The following is a 19767-nucleotide window of genomic DNA, read 5'->3' on the forward strand; positions in this document are numbered from 1 at the left end:
AGTGCCCTTAAGGGCACTTTCTGTTTTATAACTGGGTATCCCCCGCTTTAAACCCAGTGGGCACATGAGGGCACCCAAGCGGGGATAGCACTGACTGCAGAAGAGATCTCCAGGAAGGTCAAGATTTTCAGCTGGGAAGTATACAAAGCTGCACACCCAGCTTCCTGTAATACATAAATACATATCCGAAGAGGAAGGGAAAGAAAAGGAACAATGGATTGTTCGAGACCTGTCCTTGGGAGTCACTGGTGAACTCATGCAGAAGATGGAGTTCCCTTCTCCCCCAGAAGGGTCTGCTTTGCAGCACCTGGCCAAGTTCAGGTGCCGCTGAGATCCTTCAAAGGGACTGACTTTTTAGTGCAAATGACAAAGAAGAATGCCCTTCTCTGAAAATTGCTCCCAATATAAGACCTATACCTTACACTAAGGCTAACAGGAAAAATAACCAAAAGGAGACAAAGTCCTTGATAAAATGCCCAGGGCTCATGTTCTAGACCGATCACCTCTCTGAGAGTCACAGGAAAAGGGAAGCCACTCTTCTGCTGATACTGCCTGCACCCCCCACCCCCCCCACTCCGTCTAAAAAAGCCTGCTTTGCAAAAAGCGTTTTGGACAAATTGTGCCATTTGAAAGAAGGGAGGGATAGAACAGAAGCCGTCAAGCTTTAATTTCTCTGCTAATTAATGGTTGATCATCAATCCTTTTATGATTCTTGACCCCAGAAGGAAAATTTATTAGTACTTTTAGGTTTTGCACAGTTGTGCTAAATGAGGCGTGTAATGCACTAATTTAGTGCCTTGTTAGCATAAGCAGGGCCTCCCCAGCCGCTCCCTTCCCCATGGAAGGATTTCTCCAGAGCTGTGAGGAATTTACCTAGGACAAGCATGGCAGGTGCCTGGGAGGCCAAAGAAAAGATATGGGCCGACTGCACCCATCCGGGGCTTCAGACACTGGGTCTGCCTTTCATTTATTTATTTAAACATTTTATTTTTAAGTAATCTCCACACCAAACACGGGGCCCGAACCCAGAACCCGGGGATCAAGACTTGCACACTCCACCCATGAGCCTGCCAGGTGCCCCTGTCTTTCATTTTAATGAGAATATCTAAATGCCCAAATCTTGAAGCCACTTCCTAAGAGTTCCCTGTAAAATCCCATTTATAGGAGGCTCAGCCCTGGGCAGCTGTTTTCAACATCTCAGTCTTACCCCTCAAAGAGGAAAACAAAACATTTTATCCTGAGGAGAGGATTTCTGTTTGTGGAGATCATGGGAAGTTGGCGTCCCAGCTGGCGATGCTTCTATTTCATGGGCATTAGGCCTAGACCTTTCTCTGGTGTGAATGCCAGCTCAGTAGATGTCCAGGTCTGTGGCACCTACATTCAAACCCTGAGAAATGTGCTTCAAGCTGATGTTCCTCAGGGTCCGTCAGGGAGGGGGTGTTACCCAGGGCAGCCCGTGGACAGAGAGTCAGGCCCCCGCCCTAACTCTGCCGCCAGCTCCCTTTGGGAACTGGAGAAGGGCACTTGCCCCCTTCTGGACCTCTGTTTTCCCATCTGTTAAACGATCCGTAAATCTTCATGCCTAAGCTCCCTTCCGGTTTTGACATCCCATCATTCAGCCAGTCGGAAACACCAGAGACAGGCTGGGTGACAGAGGAGAGTTTTAAAATATCAGAAATGTTTAGAAAACCCATTATTCCTGAGAATTTCTTCTCAGTAATTCTCTTTTGAAGAATAACCCAAGGAGGTAACTAGACAAATGCGTTTAAGGGTAGTTATGAGACCTTAAAGGATTGGTTAAGTAAAACATAGTATATCTACCTAATGGGATATTAGGATACCATTAAAAATCACACCATGGGGCACCTGGGTGGCTCAGAGGGCTAAGCCTCTGCTTTCAGCTCAGGTCATGGTCTCAGGGTTCTGGGATTGAGCCCCGCATTGGGCTCTCTGCTCAGCAGGGAGCCTGCTTCCCTCTCTCTCTCTCTGCCTGCCTCTCTGCCTACTTGTGATCTCGCTCTCTCTGTCAAAAAAATAAAAAATATTTTTAAAAAAATCACATTGTAGGGGCATCTGGATGGCTCAAGCAGTAGAGCATGTGACCCTTGATCTCAGGATCATAAGTTCAAGCTCCATGTTGGGTGTGGAGCCTATTTAAAAAAAAATAACACCATAGAATATTTGAAGGCATGGAAAAATGCTTACAGTATTTTGTGATGCAAAAATCCAGGATTTCTAAAGAGCATCTCTCACACGACACTAGTTTTGGAAAAGAATATCTATAAAAGTGTCTAGACAAAGGTCTGGAAGGAACTCTACCAAAGGGTTCACAGAGATCCTTGGTGGGGGTAGGATTCTAGCAGATTTATTTTCCTCTGTGAACTTCTCTATATTTCCAACATTCACTTATAATAAATATGTGTCACTCTAAGAATCAGAAAAAATAACAAATTATTTAAGGGAAATGAAATCTTGGTGCTGAATATGTGTGTTCTTTTCCCATCTCACTTTTCATACCTATGAAATGGCAACTAATAATAATCTCAAAGGGTCAGGCCATAAGTGATTTATTGGTTGGACATTCTTTTTTTTGTTTTTTTTTTAGATTTATTTATTTGACAGAGATCACAAGCAGGCAGAGGTGTAAGCAGAGAGAGAGAGTAGGAAGCAGGCTCCCCACAGAACACAGAGTCCAATGTCGGGCTTGATCCCAGGACCCCGGGACCATGACCCAAGCTGAAGGCAGAGGCTTTAACCCACTGAGCCACACAGGCGCCCCTTGGACATTCTTAATGAGAACTATGGATGACTGAAACGGATATGTACACGCTCTGGATGGCTTCATTTTGAAGACCAAATGCACAAAGGTTTTCAAATGAAGGGCTGCTTGCCTGATGTGTGTCCTTGTGATGTCAGGGTGCTGGTCTCCCAGAGGTCTTCATGATGAGCTCCACCCCGTGCAGATGGGGGAGGAAGTAGCTTGAGGCTGAGAGTTGGTCACAGCATAGCCAGGCCTCAAAACTTTGACTCCCATCTCTAGACCAGTGCTGTAAGAAGACCTTCACTCTCTGTCAGCTATGGAGGGTGCTGGGGATTGAGATTTCCTTCTAGAGTTCTCCAGGTGTGAATTCTGAGGGTTCAGGTTCCTTTCTTCTCAGTGCAGCTCCTCAGCTCTGGAATGAGGCCTCCCTGCCGATCCTGAGTCTGGAGTAGACACGTCGGGAGCTGGTGAATCCGTAGCACAGCCGTTCCCTACCCACTGGAACTCCGGGCCATGCTCTCTCCTGAGAAGGATGACCGTGGTGAAGAGTTTGTCTGTTTTCCCTTAAGTATGTTGCTCTTCCAGGTTCCTTTGTCCTAAGGAAGCATAGCAGAGATTGGAAAAGTCAAAATAGTGGGTTGTCTGAATATCACTTACAAGGTTCCCTAAAAGCATCCTTACTGCTGGGGACAGTGTCACTGGAGTGTGGAAAGGAGTGAGGAAAAAGATACAGGAGAACTCCATGCTGCTTCTGCCTTCAAGGTGCTCGAAATCTATGAGGGGCTGTAATCCATGGGAGCGTGGGGCTATAAAATAAAGCAGTCTACAAGAACCTGCAAGGGTATAACCAAGTACAGACTGGTAGACTCAAAGGAGATTCTTTTTAGTTAAGGAGGAGATCCCCGAAGGCTTCCAGGAGGAGGTGACCTTTGAAATCAGCCTTTGGAAAACAAAATATCACCATGTGGAGGGAGAAGAAAGAACATATGAGGTGGCAAGAAGCAGGGGAAGACAGCAGGGCCAGGGTAAGCGCAGAGAAGCTCGGCATGGGGGGCGGGTGGTAGAGGCAGGGACCGATGACAGGGAAGAACCATGTGGCTGGTATTCAGTGCAGGCACGAAAACACGGCAAGAAAGCTCAGTGATAGAGAAAGGTGGGGGTCATGTCTTACGGGGCTTTGTGACCCTATAAAGCGTTTGGTTTTATTCTACAGGCAAAAAGGGGGCCCTGGCTGCCAGGCTATCAGGCTGAGCTGTTTCAGGAAGATTTTCTTCACAGTGGGGAGAAAAGACTAGAGTCAGAGGTTTTAGAGAACAGACAGGGAGAGCCCAGCCCCTCTTTCTTCCAGGTGGGGTGAGGAGAGGGACTAAGCCCTTCAATTCTCCTGGGACGTAGGGCTGCTCTTACAACCTGCAGAGAGAAACTTCTGGTTATTCCAGCAGTCTTTGTTGGGAGCCAGGAAAGGTCAGCCGTGTCCTTGGTGGCCCCTCCGTGGGTAATGGCAGGCTGGTGTCCTGCCGACCACCAGCCAGGAGAACGTCTGCTCCCACTTGAGAGCTGTGATCCCAGTGTGGTTCTGAGTTTGGAACTGTAAAGCCACATTTTCCAACTAAAGGAGCCGCAGGAAATAATAAATCTCTCGATTTATGGGTTAGGAAATTCCTTCAGGAGGGTAAATAGAAAAGAGGTGGATTAGAGTCAGGGCAGGGGAGCTGCTGCCCAGGATCCTCCTGGCACCAGGACCGCGTTGGGTGGAAAGTGGTTGGTCCATCCGAACTCAGGGCTGGAGACTCTCCAGGTAATCTAAGCTGATCTCTCTTTTGCGTTTGCCTCACTGAATGCATGGTTTTTATTCTGCAAATGGTGAGGATGGGCTGAATGACCTCTAGGATCTTTGTCCTCAGGCCACGATGCTTGTAGCCCTGATCACTTGGCAGCGTCTCACTCTCCCCAACTAAAAATGCAATCAACTGAGTCTCACACATCACCCATGTTTGGGCTGAGGATTAAGGAGAGGACATCTGGAACTTCCCTGGGAGGGATACATCTGGGCCTGATTACCTTTTTATTTACTGTCTTTTCCCTCTGGAGACCGTCCCATAGACTCACCCTATGGAACAATAACAGAAGCACGCACACCATCCCAGCACACCCTCCCAAAGACTCACAGCCTCGCGGGCGGGCGGTCAACGCGGATGAATCTGCAAAGGCACAAACTCGGGCTCACACACGTGCAGGCGCAAGCACACCCCCTTGCTCTCCTTCTGTCTGATGGCTGTTAAACAGTGAATTCTCTTCCCTGTCAGAGCCTGGGCTTGTCCCCCTCCCCTCTCTTCCTGCCCGGCTGGCTTGTCCCTGGCCTCCCATTCCAGGCAGGCTGCCCGATTCCACCAGCAGATGGCGCCCGCAGCTCTCGGACGGCGGGGCCCAGCCCTCCAGCCTGAACTCCTGGCCTCCCTACCCCCACCCTCGGAATGGGATAATTTGGGAGTCATCTGTGGGAGGGCTGCCAAGGCCTTAAATTTACTGCTTGGAACTTGGATAAGTTTCCCCAGACGGGGCACTGGAGGGGGAAAGAGGAAAAGGAAGGGGGGGGTGGGGCAGCAGGTCCCTGGGGTGTGGGGAGGATCTGGGCAGGATCTGGGCAGGGTCCGGCCAGCTCCCGCTCTGGAGGCCAGAGAAGCCCTTCCTGCCAGGCCCCACCCAGAGGGGTGTCTGGAGCCAGGGCAGGTCACACCCAGAAAGGGGAACCGCTTTCACTGGTGTGAAAACCCAGGAGAACAAAAGGATTCGCAGGCCAGAAACGAAGCCAACGAGTGCTCCGAAATCGTGTCCGTCTTCCCGCTCCCAGCCTCTGACTCAGCTGTGAACCCCAGTTTCAGCCTCATGGATTGTGCGAAGCCTTGGCGGACCTATGAGCCTCATGTCAGAATTCATCACCAGCAGCTCCTTGGGGCCCCGTGGTACTCAGCTTCCTGCGTGCGGCTTCTGTCACAGCTCTCCAGGGAGGAGACTGACGTGCTTCAGTCTGTGTCACCCCCGCTTGACTGTGGTTACCCCAGGCCAGGGGCCAGACCCTATTCATCCTGAAATCCCCCACGAACCCCCAACAGAGTCTGCTCAGAAATCCCAGAGTGTCAAGGCACAATTAAGAACATTGTTGAAGAAGGCACTCCTATCTCTCTTAGATAGCACTGGGACCTGGAGAAAATTCTACCAGTGGGAATCATGAGGTCAAAGGAGAAAATCCCTCTTAGTCTGGGTCACAGGGCTCCTGTCCTTGTCTCCTGAGGTAGGTCACACACACACACACACACACACACACACACACACACACACCTCACAGCTCCAAAGGCAGCAGAAGCAGGGAATGTAAAAAATGTGGTGGTGCCAGCCACAGAGAGGTCTGAAAATGCCTTCTTAATTGAGCCTTTCTGGGAACAGGCTGGCTGGAGGAGGGACAGGAGAGGAGAGGAGCCTGAGGAGGACAAGCCTGGGGTGCTCTGATCCTGCTTCTTCTGTGGCAGCCAGAGAGACAGCCGAGGCAGAGCCTTCAGCTTCTTCCTCAAAGCACCCCTATGTCCGGGATGCCCATTAAGAAAGATCTGCTTTCTCCTCTGACAGTCCCAGGGCAAAGACTTTCTTAAAGGAGTCCGAGTCCCTTTTCCCGCAGATTTTGCCCACTGGAGCCATGCAGGACACCTTATTTGCTCGGACAGGAAATGTGTGATACAGGTGGGGCTCTGCAGGGTGTCTACTATGTGCTAGATATCTTGCCTTGTTATTTCTTGAATGAGAAAACCCTAGGTACTATTGCTATAAGTGTTACTGTCTCCTCAACACAGAGGGGAAATGCAGCTCAGAGAGGTGGGTAGCTTGCCCCCACATGCACAGACTGCCTGCGGTCTCTCATCTAGCTGGTCTTCTGGCTTCCCTTCAGATGGCTGGAGACAGGGGTGCTCTGCAAACCCTCTGGTCCCAAGGCTGCATGCTGATGCCTTCAACTCTCCCTTCCCGAACACGCGTCCAGGCTGTAGCCCAACCCGGTCGGCTTCTGGATCGCCCTCTGGTTGATCTGATTCCTTCTACAGCAAGGTTTCCAGATGGGGACAAAAGCATTCTTGTCGCTTTGCTTGTAAAGCATTACATGCCAGCTAGTAACCAATGTGACTACTTCTTTGCTTGCATGAAGAACTAGCCAGAGCCTTGACTCCTGGACCTTACCTCATTAGAGTACTCAGGGTAGCAGGAGGAACCCATGCTGGGGTCAGGGGACATCACCACTATCAGCTGGCCTGGCTGAGCCAGTCCCCTCTTCGTCCTGCTTCCCAACTTTCAGGCCTCTGAACCATTCAGGGGTCACATTGTGCTTTTAGTGAAATGTTATGTATTCTTTTACAAATAGGTAATATGTTCTCATGGTTTAAAATCCAAAAGTTACAAAATATCTAAAGTGGAATTCTTCCCCCTACCCCTTCCTCCCACCACCTCTTATCCTTTCTTATTTTTCAAATCTTTTTTTCTTACCCTTTCTTAGAAACCGGTGCTATCAAATATATCTGTCATGCCATTAATATGAGTAAATATGTGTGTATTCATATACTTTTTTCTTTTAAATACTAATGGCATATACTATATCCACTGTTCCACACTTTTTCCTTTTTCTTCTCACTGAGCATTCATATCTTCCAATTTATGGACTGGGAGTCAAATTGACCCTTTTCTACTCTGTAACACCAGTGGTCCAGCCTGAACCCTATTTGGCTCACCTAAAAGACAATGCAGATGAAACCATCCATCAAGGCTTATTAAATAAATAATCCTGGTGTAGATTACTGTACCAATACTCTTTTTCACACTTCCCATGTACATTTTCCAGGAATTCAGGGGACGTGGCATAAATCTTCCGGAGATGGGATCCTACTTTATACGGAAAATAATTATCCAGGAAATGAAATTATTTATTCAAACCAAGCTGCTGCTCTATCTCAGCTACTCTGATTTTCTGCTTTGGAGGCAGGGGAGCTGAGTCTCTGAGAGAGGAGAGTCTTGGCTGAGTTTTCCTCCATAATAATTTCAGTATACAGAGCCGTGCTAGGAAGGGCTCAAGCTGTCAGTGTGATAGTCAAGGGACTTCACTTCCGGCTTCCACCTTGAACTGAAGACAGAACACGCACCTGCCCATTTTATTTTATTTTTTTAAGCTTTCTTTATCTTCTGTGGCTGCAAAGCAGTGATAATTCAACCTGCTATTAGGATTTGAAGTGCTCCAAAGTATTAAGGACCTAACATTAAACAGCACAATAATTTCTTTTAAAAAGAAATACTACCTAGCCAAATGTAAGAATGACACTCTGTCTTTGCCCGAGTATGTTATAAGAAATGGAGATATCTGGCCTCCGGGGTTGGGGGCCGTCTGCAGAGCCTGGGAGTCTCGAAACCTTCCATGATGTATGTGCAATAACTTAGTTATACCGGAGAAAAGATCTAAAACAGTCATAGCTTTCAAGCATTCATGATAAATGGTTCTTAACAAATTGAAGCTGATTATTTCTCTCCCTCACATTCCCAAAGAGGTGGTCCCTGCTTTTTAAACACAGTTCATTCCTGGAAACTCCATCTTAAAGGGAAATCCTGCTTTAATCGGTATGGTTAAGGGCTTCTCTCTTCAAGCGCATTCAGTCTCATGAGAGCAGTGAATGGATGAACGTGACGGGGAGGAGGAAGAGGTATTGTTAGGCCACGTCTCGCCAGGGTGGCGAAAACTGAAGCCTGCTTCAAATAATGCTCTCGAAAGAGAATGAGCTTTATTGTAACGAGTAGTTGGTGTGCTGACTGAATGATGTAGCTGGCCGCTGGAAGGGAAAGAAATAGCGATTGAGACACACAGGGAGGAGTGAAGCTCTCCTGGGGGAGATTTGGAAAGTGGTTCCCCAAGGAAGCCCTCTCCGCTGCCCCCCCCCCCCCAAGAGAAGTCATCCACCCCCCAGGGCCCTACTGCCTCCACACCTGGGTCTAGCAGAAATGACCACCGCTCTGGGCCTCAGCTTCCTTCCCAGGGAAGCCGCCCTGTGTGGAAACACCAGAAGGTGTTCCAAGGATAAGACTCCAGAAAACGCTCATGGGTCTCCTGAGGAGGGAGGGACCACCTTCCCCAATCGGTGCAGAGCCCCCTCTCTAAGCCTGAAGAGCCAGGAGAGCAGAAAGGCAGAAAGCAAGCTAATGAAGAGGTTAGCCACAGGGCCAAGCCCATCTTTGTTGGCCTCACATTCTTTGTCTACCATCCTAAATACCAAATTTAAACATGTGAGGGTTTGCCCTTTGAGCTGATGGGTGACACTGGCTCCTGGCAGAACAAATCTGAGGAGAAAGCAGTGAGCTCTCTCCCCGGAATGGAGGGTACATCCTCTTGTGGTCTCCCCCTGCCAGAGGCAGCATGGGAAACTGGAACAAAGCCATGAGAGTCTGCTGGGAAGGAGTTGTTCACTGGTCCCAGACCTGGTAGGGAGTACTGAGGCAGGGACAGGTGGTGGAGGGGCGGTGTCTGGAGCTGAGCTTGGGTCCTTGCAAGTGCGCTGGCATAGTTCTCTCTAGGGAAAGTACTAGAGAGGCCTTGCTCAGAGCAGGTTGGAGGTTCACTTGCCTGGCATCTTCCTCAGGAGAGAGCAATCTGAAGATAGCATCTCTCCCCACCAGCTTGGCGAGAGTCTGCTCCTGTGTGGGGAGGTGAGGTGTTCTCTGGGATCAGGTGAGCACTCTCGAGGGAGCCAGCACACAGAGCACCTTGTCTCCTCTGCAGACAGAGGGAAACTGGTGTCTGTAAGAGGCAACAACAGAGCTGCCCAACCATTCATGGCTTCCCTCAACACACATGGCCATGTTGTGGTCTAGTCCTCGTGGACCCAGAATCCATTTTCCCTTTCTTCTTTGGTGACAGACTCCAAGCTGACTTGGAGAGTCAAGGGGACTAACTCTCAGCCACACATGCCCCCAGAGTGGCCAATGAGATGCTAGCAAACGTCATTAGAGAGGTCTTCAAGGGGGCCTGACCTGGTGGGAAGTAGCCATGCAGACCCTGACCCTTCCCCTCTTCCTCTATGGAGTGCAGAGGTGTTGGCTAGAAGTTAAGGGGTTCATCTTGGTTTGTGAGGCCCATAAGGAAGTTGTGCTCTAGAAATGACTGAGGAACAGTCTAGAAACAGCCTTAGCTCCTGATGCTTTTGAGGACTTCAGCCTATCCTCAAAGACACCCTTTAGAGGAGCTGATAAGCCCCCAATGTGTGATTTGGACTCGATTACTAATCAAACAAAATGCCAACTGATTCATGCTGACTCACAAAGTAGTGAGCTCCTCCTCACCGGAGATGTGCAAGCATCAGCTGCGATTTAGTGGAGGGGAGGAGTGGTAGGGGTGGGGGTGGGTGAGATCAGGGCGTTGGGCCAGAAGTCTGCAGTACTTCCTATTTGGTGATCCGTGCTGTATTGTGCCCAAACCGAAGGTCCCCTAGACGTGTTCACCCCCAGACCGTTGTGGCCATTGTATCAGGGGCTTTAGTCTGAGTTTTAAAGCACCAGGCTAAGAGGAGAGAGAGGTTCCCCAAATTAGTGGCCAGTTTGAGCTGTGGACTTCTGAACCCCAGGCTGTGCAGGGGAAGCAGCCTTGGGTGCCCAGGGGGCAGGTGGCTGGCGGGACAACTCCAGCTTCCGAGTAACTGCCCTCTAGGCCTATAGGGGGCACTAAGGAACCACAGGATCTCTGTCTCCTGGCCGGCTGGGGTCAGGACTCTCTTCCCCAGCTCTCCCTGGCCAAGAAGAGAGCAAAGAATGGGGCTGGGGCTAGCACAGAGTGGGTGGGAATGAAATCCTCTCCCTGTCCTTCTTAAAGATCTAAAAAACACAGAGCATCTGGTTTTAAGGTTCAAAAGAAAATGCCCCACCAAAGTCCTCCACGAGAGCTTGACATTTCAGTGCCTAAGTTTGTGGAGAGCAGCCAGTCCTCAGCCCTCATTTAGCACAGGAGGAAACTGGAGGCCCCGGAGAGAGAGGCGCTGGGTCTGCAGCACGCGGAGCGTCTGTGGCAGCAAAGGGCCAGGGATCCGGGCCTTCCGATTTCCAGTCTAGAGTTCTTTCCACCACACCCACCGCCGTGGCCACATGTGTTTTCTTTTCTGGCCCTTGGGGGACTCTGGCAGGGCTGGGGGTCTGATGTGAACTGTAGTCTGTTCAATTTCACCTCTCATTGCTCCTGCCAGCTCGCCAGCGCTGGCTGACGGAGGCAATTAGAACCAGACATCCCAGAAGGGCATTCCAGGGAGATCTCTTAAAATTCCACAGCAGCTGGGGACTTGCCTTTTCCTGCAGGGATCATCTGGTGTGCAAACACCCAGGCGTGTAAGTCCCAGGGTGGGAGACGGGTGCATACACACGCTATCTCTTGATACACGCTCACCCACAGGCAGAGAAATAGAGAGATATTCACCAGCAATTCTCTTTCCTTCTTACCTCCCAAAGAGAGAAGTTCAGAATTTACAGGCCACCCTGGAAACACCTAATGACTTGCTGCCGAGGGAGGAGGACGGTGTTTGCACTGGGCAGTGGGTGGCAGAGGGCGGGAGGCCATTCCTGTTTGTCTTCCACCCCTGCTGGTGGTTGCTCACCTCCGGGCTCTGGGGGACAGCCAAGGGGTGTTGGTAGCCAGCACAGCTAATACACAATCACGGGAGCCTGGTTTAAAGGTGTCACCTCAGTTTCTCTGTGGGAAAACTGAGCCTCCAAAAGACAAAACAGAGAAACCAGGGACTCCAACCCTGGGACCACTGCCTTCGACTTCCCCACCTGTGCTTCCCCACCTGGGGATCGCAGCATCCCAGGCTGAAAGACAGACCCTGGCTCGGGAGTTGCTGGCAGCCCTCTCTTTTTCTCAGGGCTCCTATTCCACAACTGTCATCAGGAAACCTCGTTTTGGCCAACAACGTGCTACTGTCAAGTTGACTAATGTTCAAGTAAACCCAAAGGGTCTTTTGTTAGAAGTCCGTGGGAAATGGCCAAAGGCATTGGGAAAGCAGGTGGGAAAACTGTACGTCTTCTTTAATCTAAGGGTCACATAGTACCACCTGGGCTAACTGTGATTTATAAGAGCAGAGGGGGAGCTAAGGGACATTCTTCTGACCCAACTGCATACCCAATTGTTTGCAGAGCTTGGGTTAGAACCTCCATTTTCCAGCCCAAGATGTCACCAACACTGTACACTCCTGCTCCCAGGTTACCCCCTGGAGTTTGATTATTTGCTTGAATATCCTGGAAGAATAGACGTAAACCCATTAAAACCTTAAATCAAGTCATGATTACTATGATTTTTATTAGATATACCCTATAACTCTGACTACCTTTTAAAAATATGTCCCGGGCTTTGTTAATTAGTTGTGGTTGTTAATTGCCAACCCATGCACAATGGGACTTCACATTGCCGGTGACTTTCCATGTCTGTGCTACCCATTTCCAGAGATCTCCACTTGCTGACATCCCTTAGCTCTCCTGTCTGTTCCATGTGCAGCTTTCTTCATGAGGCTGAAACCCAGAGAGAAAAGGTTGCATTCCCCAGGCCATTTAGTGAAAGTAGGAGTGCATCCATGCATTGATTCTTTCAGCAGCAAACCCTTACTGGGTCTGGCAGTTCATTGTGCAAGGTGCTGGGGTGGGGATGGGGGATGGGGGAACAGCACAATGGAGAACTTGGTCTTGAGCAATTCACACCATGGTAAAGGGTGATGGAACATGGCCTTAACGAGATTTACTAAAAAAAAAAAAAAAAAAACAGACCCAACAAGAGAAGGACAGATAAAGTGAATTCAGAGGAGAGGAAACTCCTTCTGTTGGGAGAGGGTAGGAGAACAGTCAGGGAAGCGTCCCTGAAGGTGGTGGCATTACAATCACGCCTAGAAGGATGGCCCGCTTCTGTTGTGCAGAGACTGTGGAGGTGGAGGAGGTGGGGTAGGGCACTCTCCGTGGGAAGAGGCAGGCAAGGAGGAAAGCGACGGTTTGCCAGTTTGTTGGGCAACGGGACAGGGTGAATATGGTTGGTGAGGCTGGTCCATCTTGGAAGATTACCGATGTTTGTGAAAGAGTTTGGGCAGCCTGCACGGTGGAGCTGTCGTGGCTTTCTCAGTGGACAAGCTATGTGGGTGTAGCCACCTTTGAGAAAGGTGCGCCAGCAGCCATGTGCGCGTGCGTGCACGTGACCCCGCCAACCTACGTGAACTTCCCAGATCTCTGCAGTAACAACCTGTATTCCTAACTCCTGCTGGAGCGGCCCTTCACGGTTTGCCAGGAGCCTTCACGACCTTTACTCTTCCAATGCCCACAACACTGCTGTGAACAACTTGGTATTTCTATTTGCCGTCTCTTGAGACAGAGGACTAGCCCCAGGTCGAACTGTGAGGCCAAGTCACAGGCAGGATCCTGCTCCCACTTCTTCCCACCCCAGATCCTGGACTTTGCTCAGCACCACCCTGGCAAACCAGGTAAGAAGGGAGGGTCTGTCCCAGAACACCAGCCTTGGGGGCTTTTTTCCCCTTCATTAAAGAGAGCGCCATGGGAACAACGTTAGTCCAATCAAAGGGACAGGACAGCATGTGTGTATGTTGTTTGAATGTGCGTGCTCATGGCCTGGGGTGCTTTATGTGAAGCTGAGATACTTGGCTCACAGGTTTTCCTGTTTCTCTTGCAGAAGTATAACCATGGCCCTTAACCCCAGGGAAGACGGTCCTACCGTGGTGGCACCATAGTGTTCTCACCACTGCTGGGTTTGTGAGCAGCAGAGCTATTGTGCTAACAGGGTAGGAAAGCACAGGCTTTGTCACTGATGCTAGGATTAATAAGGAGAAGCCACCGTTCCAGTGGGTCCCTTGTGAGTCTAGCCTATGTGAGAGAAAGGAGAGCTTTCTGTCAAACACCTCCACCACCAATCACTAAAAGCATCTGTCATTTATTGTTTTTCATGTTCTTCTTCTTTCTTTTAAAAATATTTATTTATTTACTTTTGGTTGGGGGGCAGGGGGAGAGAGAGTGAGAGTTAAGGAGACTGTGCTGAGCCGATGTGGGGCTCCATCTCACAACCCTCAGATCAGGACCTGAGCGGAAACCAAGAGTGGACCACTCAGCCAACTGTGTCACCCAGGTGCCTCTGTCCTTCATGTTCTTGATCACAACCTTTCACCCAGGCATTTAGGGGCCTAGACGTCTTCATTGGCAGGCTGGGCATAGGTGTTAGGGGTAACATTGAACCACTTGTTCTGAAAAAACAAAAAACAAAAAACAAAAACCAAAAAACAACACTCCCAATTCTAAAAGGGGGGGGGGTATAATGTCACTTGTGGTTCTGAAGTTGACCAGAGTGACTCAGGTGTAGTGATAAAGGGAAGGCTTCAGCCATGCCCAGGTTCCAAGGATAGAGGAACCTGGCCTAGGCAGGCCTGGGCCAGCAGGTGCACATTAACAGCATGTGTTTGTGGTTCTAATGTGGTGAGATATTTAAGCTCTGGGCCAGAGTCAAAGGCTAAGAATGACCCCTTGGGCCACTTGATTCAAGAAGATGGTGATGAGCTGTGATTCCAGAGGTTATTTGGGAAAGAGAGGTGCTCTGGCCCCTCAGCTGACAGAGGGCTCAACAAATGACTGGGTAGCCTTGAGAATGGAAAGGGAGGGAAGAAAGGGCATTCACCAGAAGGATATGTTTCTAAGCTGCTGAGGCCATCAAGTTAAGTATTTCCGTGTAACTGATGGGCACCCCAGCTGGGGCTGTGACCTGCCTAGTACCACCCACCTAACTGGTGATAAAGCTGACTTTTAAGGGGCAGGGTGGACCCTTTGCAGGATGAAGGAGGTGTTAGGATGGAGGTAAAGAGAGGACCAGAGGAGCTGGGTAAGGTGCTGAAGGGGGAGTGGTCGAGCCTCTCACAGTGAGGAGGACTGATGTACACTCGGATGATGGTGAGCAGGAAAGGTCCTCTTTTGGAGCCTGCGGGCTTGTCTGCACAGTGAGGAGATGGTCTGAGAGAGGGCAAGTCTCTCCAAGCTGGGATGCTCAGTGGTCCCACTAGAACATTGCTGGGGATCTGGGGGGGGAGAACTGCCCCTGGGTAAAAGCTGTTAAAGGACAAGCATTCACATTCTTGGGCAGGAACTGGCAGGATGACCCGTGGGGGAGCAAGATAGGCAAAGGGAAGTGCTCTAAGTGAGACATAAGAAAGCTAAGGACTGGATGGGGCTGGTGGTGGAAAGGGAGAAAGAGACTGAGTCAGCTCATTCAGAAATGAGGGAGGAACAGTAGGAATCCATGACAGGCTGCCCTGGAGGGTACCATTCCAAGGTGTAGACCAAAGACCTGGGTTCAAGTTCTACCTCACTACCTGCTAGCTGTATGACCTGAAGAATTCACAGAACCTGAGATCTAGTTTCATTGGTTGTGAAAGGGGAAGACTACTCCCTACCTTGCAGTGCTCCTGAGAGAGTTAAATAACACAGAATATGTGAAAATGATTTAGTCGTATCAGTTGGTTAATTTATTCCTACATTCAGTAAGCATTTGCAGGTACCCACTGTGTGCCTGGAAAATAATTTAGGCACTCAATCAGAGTATTAAAAAAATAAAGTGGAGATAGAAAATAAATTCAACTTGTCTGGTTTTGAAGTCTAGAGTAATCACAAGTATTAAGGACACTGGCATATGGAACCATCCAAAATGTACATGAGCTCCTTGGTAGTCACCTTTTTGGGTGTAGTTGGTAGAGAGATCAGATCTATTGAGTGAATATCCTGACTGGCAAGATCAAACAGAGGGGGAACATGGATAGATGTCATCTAGAGACAATAGTGGGTCTCCTTTAACACGAAAGAAAGAGTTCTAGATTTCACACCCTGAGCTTGGCTATTTGAAACAGCTCTGAAACCCTTTTTTTTTTTTTTTTTCCTACTGTAGGGACAATGGGTTCTCTTCTTGGCCTAAGCTTCAGAATGTTAGACATAGATGGCTTCTCTAAACACGCTTATTTCATCTTTTCCCTCTCCATTTGAGATCCTTAAGGTTTTTAGGGGTCTATGAGAATTGTAGTAAGGATTTGCAACCTATTTTCAAAATTTCAAACATCCTATAAAAAAAACCACATGTCCTTACAATGAGGTTTTATTTGGCTAGAATAATATCAGCCAGCCCTGTTGATCAGAGCCTCTGGTGTGTGCTTTGATGAATAGAAAGGAGAAGTAAAATAAAGCCTGCTTAATAAGTTCAGTGTGTTTAGAAGTAAAAAATCTCTCCAACAAGGGGGCCTAGAGCAATAAGGATCTAATAAAAAGGATTGAAAATATAGTTGAGAATGTTGGTAACTATGACTTTGATTCAACTCTTCCACTCTCCAATTATGAACTCAAAAGCCAGAGAAGCAAAGAAATTTGTCCAAGGTCAGAACTTCTCAGTGGCAAAGCCAGACCCAGAACCCGGATGCCAGGTAACTGGGTTTTATTGTGCCTTCGTGTTCTTGAGCGTGATTTTGAAATCTACTTAAATTGGTGTGTGGGTATTAGTAAAAGCAAGTCACCTTCCTAAAAATCACTGTGTGGGTATCAAAGGGGAAAAGAAGTCTACACAAGGCTTTTCCTTGGGCAACTCCTCATCGGAGTCCAGTCACCTGATGGGTCATTAGTCCAGCCCATGTTTGTCTGATGGAATTCCCCAAGGCTGGGGGAAGACTGACAGGCAGGAACACCCTGGGAGCTTCTTGGGGGAGATGGACATCCTCTCCTTATCTTCAAAGCAAGCGTTCAGGAAGGGAAATGGTAGCACTTCCCAGAATTCAGACTGAAGCAAAACACAGATGACATATCAGACTGACATCTCATCCATGAGAGGCAGATGCAGGATCACCAGGGGTTGCTGAGGAAATGGGTTGTTCATGAGGGGAGAGCAGGAGAGCTAGAAACCTCTCCAATCTGAAAAAGGGGCATCGGGGTCAATCTGGGTTTTCCAAACAAGGAATTGTGCGTAAGGCCCCAAAATTTTGAGCTGTTGAAGAAAGGTGTTTGGTTGAAATGTGTTCCCAAGCTTGTCGATTAACAGCAGGACACATTTCAACTTTTAAAAATAATTTTTTTTTTAATTTTTAAAAATTTTTATTTATTTGACAGGCAGACATCACAAATAGCCAGAGAAGCAGGCAGAGAGAGAGGAAGGGAAGCAGGCTCCCTGCTGAGCAGAGAGCCCGATGTGGGGCTTGATCCTAGGACCCTGAGATCATGACCTGAGCTGAAGGCAGAGGCTTTAACCCACTGAGCCACCGAGGCACCCCACATTTCAACTCCTTATTAGGATGCAAGAACTCTGGGAAAATGAGGTAAGATGAATTTAGATTCATAATGGCCAAGTGGTCATATATTTCCATTTGGGAAGGCTAGAGATGGCTCATTTGAAAACACTTAATGATTACATTTGGAATATGCAATTAACTTTTCTGTTTAGGAGCTTCATAATTTGATAAAATATTCCGTGTGGATATTCCGTTCAAGTTGGTGGTCTCTGTAATTTCCAGATTTGAGATTCCATCCTGGTTCTGCTTTCTTCCAATGAATTGACACACTCTGGCTCCAATAGGATGTAATTAATAGTCATGGAACTTGCATTCCCTTTTACCTTCTTCACATGAAAAACACCTGGATATTTCAAGAAAGCAAATCTGATTATGCCATCACTCCCTGCTTAAAAACCTCATAATTGGATTCCTGTTGTTATTAACAGTTAAAATTTCTTAATGAGCCCTATTGGGTCTTGTGATCCTAGCGTCCCCCTACCTCTCTGGCCTCAACAGCTCTTGGTCTAGCCATACTTCCTTTTCTTTCTTTTTAAAAAAATTCCTTGTAACTACCAGGGTCCCTCCTATTATAGGCTCTTCATATATGCTTCTCCCTTCACCAAATACCTTGCCCCTCCCTCTTTATCTGATTACCCTTTAGATACAAACCTACTTGTCACTTACCCAGGAAAATTTCTTCTACACTTCTGTCTACATCAGATTCCCCATTTACATGTGCTCAGAACACCATGAACTCCTCCTTTAGAGCCCTGAAGACAGTTCCACTTTAATTTGTCTGTAGTTATTTGGCTAATGTCTAATTCCTCCATTAGACTATGAACTTGAACTCATGAGGACTATTGCTATCATCACTGTGGTTGAGACAGAGCCTGCTACAGAGCAGATGTTCACGTGGGTTTGAGAGATTGAAGGGATCATCTCATCACTGGTCCACAGGAGGTGCTTGTTAGAGTAGCTGAAAGGAAGTGGGAAGAAGAGAAGCATTAGGAGCCAAGAGAGCGAGGTCCTCAGGCCTGTCCCTCCACTCAATTGTTCAGTGCCTTTGCTCTGGGCAGGCCTGTCCTTTTCTAGGCACCAGGGCCTCCTAGCAAGGCAGGAAATGGAATCACTGTACTGTGCCGTATGGAATTGGAAGGACCTGAGGTTGGATCCTGGCTCTACCAGCTTCTAGCTGTGCAATTTTGTCTGTTCCTTTACCTCCCTGAGACATTATTAAAATCTGCCCACATTCTCAAAGTTTAGAAATCTGGGAGCGCCCAAGTGGAGCCGTTGGCAGTGAGAATGGAGAAGAATGGAGAGAAGAGGTACTTTGGACAGTGGGGAGGTGAACCAGTAAGTCTCAGTGTGGTCCTAAGACTGATAGCAGCAGCAACACCTGGAAACTTGATAGGACCATAGGCTCCAGTCCCACCCCACACCTACTGAGTTAGACACTATAGAGGTGGGTTCCAGGAAGCTGGGCTTGGCTTGCCCGTCTCTAATAAGAGTATCCCCCTGGCTTGTTAGGCTGTCCATGAGGCACACGGGGTGGAGGAGAGGAATTGAATTTGGGTCATCTACAGATAGAAAACCCACTTTCATGAGGGACATCAAAGAAGTTACAGTCAGGGAGAAACATCTTGATTTCATGAGCTGTCCCAGCATAGCTTGAAATAGGACAAGGCCCTGGGAAATGGGACCATCCCATGCACCTGTGGCCTGGAGCATCTGGCAACTCCAGACACAGGGAGAGTCAAACAACAATGAAGAGACTTAGGTATTTCCTTTCCCCGGAAACATCCTGGGCCTGAGTGATCCATTTGTGCCTGAGTGGTCTCTCTGTGAATGAGGGGTCCAACTAGGCGCCCTGCAGTTCATTCACAGGAATGTTTTCTATTCTTGCCAAATAATCAGAACATTTAATAGCTAGGACATTGAGGGATGGTGGCTACACACAGCCCCACCCATATCACCACAGGGTTTTGAACAATAAACCCAACATCTGGTTTCTTGTCTGTGACATTACCATTGGGATGTGTGGAGACCAGGGAGTCATTGTTGTAAATTCACAGCCCTTGGAATCCAATGAGCACTTTCTTCACTGATGTATTTTGCACATGCTTTGGCTATATTCTTTTTACGTGTGCTTGTTTTAATCAATATGCTCTACATATGTTGACAATCAATAGTTATCTCTGTTTTTTAATCCTCTTTTGTATATCACAAAGTTTTCCAAGGAGTGCTTATTGTCTTCACTGTCCTTTGATCATTATCAGTATTATTTAACAACTGGTGTTCAAAGAGGGAAAATCTCTGGAAGATGAGGTTAGAGAAACATATTCATTTACTCACACATTTGATAAATATTTATTGAGCATCTATTACGTGCCAGGCACTGGGGACACAGCAGTGAATAAAATAAATGAAGTTCAGCCTTCACAGAATTTATATTCTATTTGAGAATACAGACCATAAATAATAATAAGTGATTAGATAACCATATAGTACATCAGAAGGTTATATGAGCTCTGTTAAAAAAAAAAAAGAAAGAAAAAGAAAAGGCAGAAAAAGATAGAAAAGGTTGGAGAAGTCAGAGAAGAGGGTAGTCAGGGAAGACCTCAAAGTATCTAAAAGAAACAAGGTAGTGGGTCATGCAGACACATTGGG

The 19767-nt window shown here is 48.1% G+C and overlaps 1 long non-coding RNA gene across 1 annotated transcript; it reads right to left on the reverse strand.

Moving 5' to 3' along the window:
• Positions 1–2585: 2585 nt before the first annotated feature.
• LOC309846213 lies at positions 2586–5111 on the reverse strand. Its single transcript, XR_014301793.1, has 2 exons — positions 4930–5111; positions 2586–3357 (listed from the first exon to the last, which is right to left on the reverse strand). It is a non-coding gene; the product is annotated as an uncharacterized lncRNA (long non-coding RNA).
• Between the last annotated feature and the right edge of the window lie 14656 nt (positions 5112–19767).

This window comes from Mustela nivalis (assembly GCF_964662115.1).
Source record: "Mustela nivalis genome assembly, chromosome: 1".
NCBI classification, from domain to species: Eukaryota; Metazoa; Chordata; class Mammalia; order Carnivora; family Mustelidae; genus Mustela; species Mustela nivalis.